Source organism: Erinaceus europaeus, chromosome 1, assembly GCF_950295315.1.
Source record: "Erinaceus europaeus chromosome 1, mEriEur2.1, whole genome shotgun sequence".
In the NCBI taxonomy this organism is placed as follows: Eukaryota; Metazoa; Chordata; class Mammalia; order Eulipotyphla; family Erinaceidae; genus Erinaceus; species Erinaceus europaeus.
In genome coordinates, this window is record NC_080162.1 from 109790648 (window position 1) to 109797009 (window position 6362).

Genomic DNA, 6362 nt, shown 5'->3' on the forward strand with positions numbered 1-6362 from the left:
TCTCTAATATGTTTTTCCCTAGACAACTAGATACTAGAATCCTTGATATCTTGTGTTATGATCTCTGAATTTGAAGAGATTGTACTAGTATCGCTTTGCAAGCAGTGAAGCAGGTCTGCAGGTGTCTATCTCTGCCCCTGTCTGTCTTCCCTTCCTCTCTCAGTTTCTCTCTTATCTTATCCAACAACAACAATGGGAAAAGATGGCTGCCAGGAGCAGCGGATTCATAGTGCAGGCACCAAGCCTCAGAGATAACCCTGGAGGAAAAAAAGAAAAAGAAAAGGTCTGTCTAGCTTGAACATAACAATGCTGCTGCTGGTTCTGGCAGTGTGATTACTAAATACAGAAGCACAGTATCCAAGTGAGCTATTTTGTTGTGAGGATATTTAGATTCAAAAATCTCACAGTTCTCATATCTTCTGCTCTCCCCCCCTCACTCCAGCTAGCACAAGATTATGGCCCCATGTTCACTGTGTACTTTGGCGTAAAGCCCACTGCAGTGCTGCACGGGCATGAAGCCGTGAAGGAAGCCTTGGTTGATCACAGCGAGGTGTTTTCCGGCAGAGGGAACTACCCAGCGTTAGACAGGGTTCCCAAGGTCTGTGAGCTGCAAAGTTTCTAATAGCCTAAAGAATGGAGAAATCACAAGTATGTAGAGAAGTTTATAGAAATACCATAATTCTGTGGTCCGGGAGGTGGCGCAGTGATAAAGCTTCAGACTCATGAGCATGAGGTCCCGAGTTTGATTCCCGGCAGTGCATGTGCCAGAGTGATGTCTGGTTCTTTCTCTCTCCTTCTATCTTTCTCATAAATTATATATATATATTATATATATATATATATATATATATATATATATATATGAAAGAAATGCCGTAATTCCTACACTGTGCAAACCGTCACTATATTTGAAATTATGACAGTGACTCAGTATCTTGAGAAAACATGAACTACAGCAAAAGCAAGTCACCTAACCACTAGTGCTCTATGAATTTACAACTAATTCATATTATTCCAGATTATGGCTCGTTAAGGAACTCTATTAATAGTTAAGATGACTGAAGCTGAGGTGGATGGAAGAAGAAAGGAGCCTTTCATTTATGTGTGGGCCAGGAGCTCAGATCTTTCTGATAACTCTGGCCCCAAATAAAGGGGCTGCACAGACTTATATAAGGGGTGCAAGCTTGAGAGCAAAAAGTGTCATCACAGAAGCAGAGGCTGCAAGATTAAGGAGTGGGACCCAGACCACTGTTCAGTATCTTGTTGCCTTAGTTACTGTTACTTTCCTGCATAGCTGTGTCTGGGAAAGTTTAGCCTCGGCATAAGATACACCACTGGGGGGCCAGAGTGGAGGGTACCTTTGGGAGGGGCAGAAACTAGCCAGGGTTACAGAAGCTGCCTTCCTGGTAAAGGTTCAGTCTGACCTTGATCGTGTCTACTTGCTATCACTTGCTCACCCAGTGAAGGCCAGCCTGCACTAACCACCTGCACTATCTCAGACTTTTTTTTTTTTTTTTTTGCCTCCAGGATTATTGCTGGGGCTTGGTGCCTGCACCACGAATCCACTGCTCCTGAAGGCTATTTTTTTCCACTTTTGTTGCCCTTGTTTTATTGTTGTTGTGGTTATTATTATTGTTATTATTGTTGTTGGATAGGACAGAGAGAAATGGAGAGAGGAGGGGAAGACAGAGAGGGCGAGAGAAAGATAGACACCTGTAGACCTGCTTCACCGCTATGAGGCGACCGCCCCTGCAAGTGGGGAGCTGGGGTTTCAAACTGGGATCCTTACACCAGTCCTTGCGCTTTGCACCATGTGCACTTAACCTGCTGCACTACCACCCGACCTCCCTATCTCAGACTTTCTACACATTCTTAACCCTTCTGTCCTGTATTGAGGCCTACTTACAAATGCATCACAATCAGATTATAAGCACAAATAATAAGCATATCCAGGGGATAAAATCTGGAAATTCCCTATCAGCTAGTTAAGAATATAGGGGGAAAAATGGTGGTGGGGGTAGGCAGGCTGTGGCTTATTGGGTTAAGAATCACCAAGGGTTTGATTTTAAAACAAAAATCACCAAGTAAGAATAGCACAGGTAGGGAATACCTCCTGCTTTGTGGAACACTCACATTCCAGGGGCAATTTTCTCCCTAGAGATCACATCACAGTTTCTATGTCTTTTGTTATTCCTATACCTGTGTGCTAGGCAGATGTTCTATTGATTAAGATTAATATTCTACACAGGTGTCCAACAACAGATGAGTGGCTGAGCAAGTTGTGGTATATATACACAATGGAATACTACTCAGCTGTAAAAAATGGTGACTTCACCATTTTCAGCTGATCTTGGATGGACCTTGAAAAAATCATGTTGAGTGAAATAAGTCAGAAATAGAAGGATGAATATGGGATGATCTCACTCTCAGGCCGAAGTTGAAAAACAAGATTAGAAAAGAAAACACAAGTCGAACCTGAAATGGAATTGGAGTATTACACCAAAGTAAAAGACTCTGGGGTGGGTGGGTGGGGAGAATACAGGTCCAAGAAGGATTCAGAGGACCTAGTGGGGGTTGTATTGTTATATGGGAAACTGGGGAATGTTATGCATGTACAAACTATTGTATTTACTGTTGAATATAAAATATTAATTCCCCAATAAAGAAATTTTTAAAAAGGCCCATTGTATCTAGGCAGGTACCATAACTTTCCATTTATTAATTATGCTATGTAAGGTGGCCCCTACACTGTGGGAACCACCAATCTTTCTCTGTATTTTAGGGGAATACTAAAGGAAGTGGTGTAGATAAAGGGGAAAACAATTCTTCCTCTTGGAAGTCTCCTGAAAAATTCTGCATTACTGATATTGCTTGTTCCACTATGATCAATCTTACAGAGTGCAGTGCAGGTTTCATCATTACTTTTGTTATTGGTCAGGCTCTGAGCCTGGCCACAGGTGAAGATTATTAAAACCACACAGAGCTTAATCCCAAGCGCTATACATGGCAGAAGGTAAGATGGTTTCAGTTTGGCCTGGAGAGTCCAGCTGTGCTGAACTTCCTGCGAAGCTGGTACCGTGTCGAGCAGCTCGCATGGCGGCACCTGCGCCACTGGAGGCAATAAATAAATAAATAAATAAATAAATAAATAAATAAGCTTCTCTCTTAACCTACTACATTCAAGGAGACTGTCCTCATCAGATTCTTTTTGCAGGTGTCTGTCCTTCTCGCTCCCTCTTTATCTCCCCCTCCTCAATTTCTCTCTGTCCTATCCAATAAAATGGATATATTTATCAAAAGGATAGAGAAGTGGGAAGGCAGGAAATAAACTGCTCATCAACAGTTTGCTTGCTGGTCTGAGTCATGATGGTTAAGAGATTATATCAGGAAGTCTTTACAGGATATCTAGAGTCAACATAGGTTTGGAATATTCCCAACTCTCCCCTTCCATTTTCTCTTCTTCTAAAAACATGAGTATTTAAATCCATTAGACTATAAAGCTAAAGGTGTTATGCCCAGAGGTTCGAGTCCCGATCTCATGCAAAGAAGACCAGAATCACATGCAATAGCAAGAGCCTTTATTAGGAAGCTTAAGCTTGGGCCGCTGACACCCTTCCACGCAAGGGGAGTCTGCAACACCAATCGTTTTTCACCCACCTTTTTATAGTTATTACAGGGTGGGTACAGGTGGAACAGTTGGTTTTGGGTTCATGGCTGTTCTCAATATTCGGGGCTTTTCTTTAACCTCTACAAAGGTCCAAATGTGCTCTGAAAGCCGGAACATGGAGACACTAACAGTGAGTATGGATTGGGGTTGATAATGGCAAAATCTGGGAGTCAGGTGGTAGCACAGTGGGTTAAGCGCACATGGCGCAAAGCGCAAGGAGCGGCTTAGGGAATCAGGTTCAAGCCCCCGGCTCCCCACCTGCAGGGGAGTCACTACACAGGCAGTGAAGCAGGTCTGCAGGTGTCTTTCTCTCCCCCTCTCTGTCTTCCCCTCCTCTCTCCATTTCTCTCTGTCCTATGCAACAACGATGACATCAATAACAACTACAACAATAAACAACAAGGGCAACAAAAGGGAATAAATAAATTTTTTAAAAAAAGATAATGGCAAAATCTTTAGGAATAAGTATTTAAACTGTATTCCATTTGGATTGGTAGCTGGCTTTCAACTGTTTAGTCCTTAGGTGGCTTCACCAGGTTTAAGCAAAAAGAGAGAAAGCCTGAAAGTAGTTGTTTCTTCTCTAGGGTTGTTCTCTGACATCTTCCTAGACAAGTTTCTTATGAGGATTGTTTTTCCTGATACTATCTTGGCTCTGGAATTCTGATGTTAAATTTCGTTAGTGCCAAAACAACATTAATTTTTTTTTTTTTTTACCTGAGCACTGTTCAGCTCTGGCTTATGGTAGTGTGGGGGATTGAACCTCAGACTTTGGAGCCTCAGGCACGAGAATCTCTTTGCATAACCATTATACTATCTACCCCACCCCCAGATTTTTTTTAATAAAGCAGAAGTGGGGGTCAGGGAGTGGTGCACCCAGTCGAGTACACTCCTTACCATGCTCAAGGATCTGGGTTTGAGCCTCTGTTCCTCACCTGTAGGGTGGGCGCTGGACAAGCCATGAAGCCAGTCTTCAGGTGTCTCTTTTTCTCTCAGTTCCCTCTCAGTTTCTTTCTGTCCTATCAAATAAAATAGGAAAGAAAAAAAAAAAAAAAGCAGAAATGTTCAAGAGAAAAGGACTGTGGCCATTCTCCTTATATTATGATTAGGTTTTCATGAGTTTCTTTCCAATGTACAAGAGCTGTCTCTCTCTTCTAGAGAACTGATTCCATGTCCTCTTTCTTTCTTCCTTCCTTATGCTAATCCTTGGCTTGGATCCTTATGCTAATCCTTGGCTTGGATCCTTATGCTAGTCCTTGGCTTGGCACCTTGTGTGCTTAACCCACTGTGCTACAGCCCGACCCCTGATTTCTTGCTGTTTCTATCCAATAAATAAAATTAAAAGATAATGAGAGAGAGAGAGACCTGCAGCACTGCTTCATCACTCACAAATCTTTGCCCCCTACAGGTGAGGACCAGGTGCTCATACCTGGGTCCTTATGCATTGTAACATGTGTGCTCAGCCAGGTGTGCCACCACCCTCCCCCCTCTTTCTGTCTTTCTCCTCTATCTGTCTCCCCTGCCCCTCTCAATTTCTGTCTCTGTCCAAAACGAAATAAAAGTACTTTTTAAAAGAAAAGAAAATCTTGGCCATACCTGTATCCAGGACATGCTTGAAATTCTGAGGTTTTCATGACAATAATCTACCAGGGTCAACAGTTTATCACTGTACTCAAAACAATTCTAGAAAATAACGGAGCAGATCACATTGCAGGGAGCACTGCCCAAAAAGTAAAGCTGAGTCACAGGGAGAAGCTAAAAATTAAAATGTAGAGCACGCTTTTCACATACATTTGAGCTGACTAAAAAAAATAAATAAATAAAAATAAAAGCAAAAAATATTAAGACTTTAAAATGTAGCAACTACCTGCACATGCCATCATCCCTATAGACTGAGCATTCCTAAAACTCTTCTCCAGAACAAAGCTGTCTAGTCCAGTCCAAATTACGAGTGAATTCTCCTTGTTAGTCTCCTGTTTGTATCATTTCCAAATAGGAGGAAAATAAATTAGAAAAGGTCATTCAATCTAAATATTTAGCAGCCACAGAAGTCACATAATGCATGAAACACTGGACTCTCCAGAATAAAGTTGCAGGTTTTATTCCCAGGATTGTTCATGCCAGAATGATTCTCTGATTCTCTCTCATGTATATATAATTCAGCTCTCACAGTGGGTCCTTCCTTGAGACATCTATAGGAAACTAAGCAGACGCTAAAACTTGGGAGATCAAGTCATATTTTAGAAAATAAAGTTGAAAATAAAAATGGAAACAATTATGTTCTAGAAATAGTACTCTGAAGCATATACCCAGAGAACATGAGAATACTAATCTGAAGAGACATATGCAAAAGAAATGAAGACAGTCATTCAAAGGGACATATACACACTTATGTGCATAGCCTTATTATTGACAATTGCCAAAGAATAGGAGCAACCTAAATACCCATTAATTAATGACTGGATAAAGAAAAGTATGGAAAAGGGGCCCAATGGTGGCACACCAGGTTAAGCGCATATAGTGCAAAGTATAAGGACCTGTGGGGGGAGAGGGCCAGATGGTGGCACACCTGGTTAAATGTACATGTTACAGTGCACAAGGACCCAGGTTCAAGCCCCTGGTCCCCATCTGCAGGGGGAAAGCTTCATGAGTGGTGAAGCAGGACTGCAGGTGTCTTTCTGTCCCTCTTCCTCTCTAT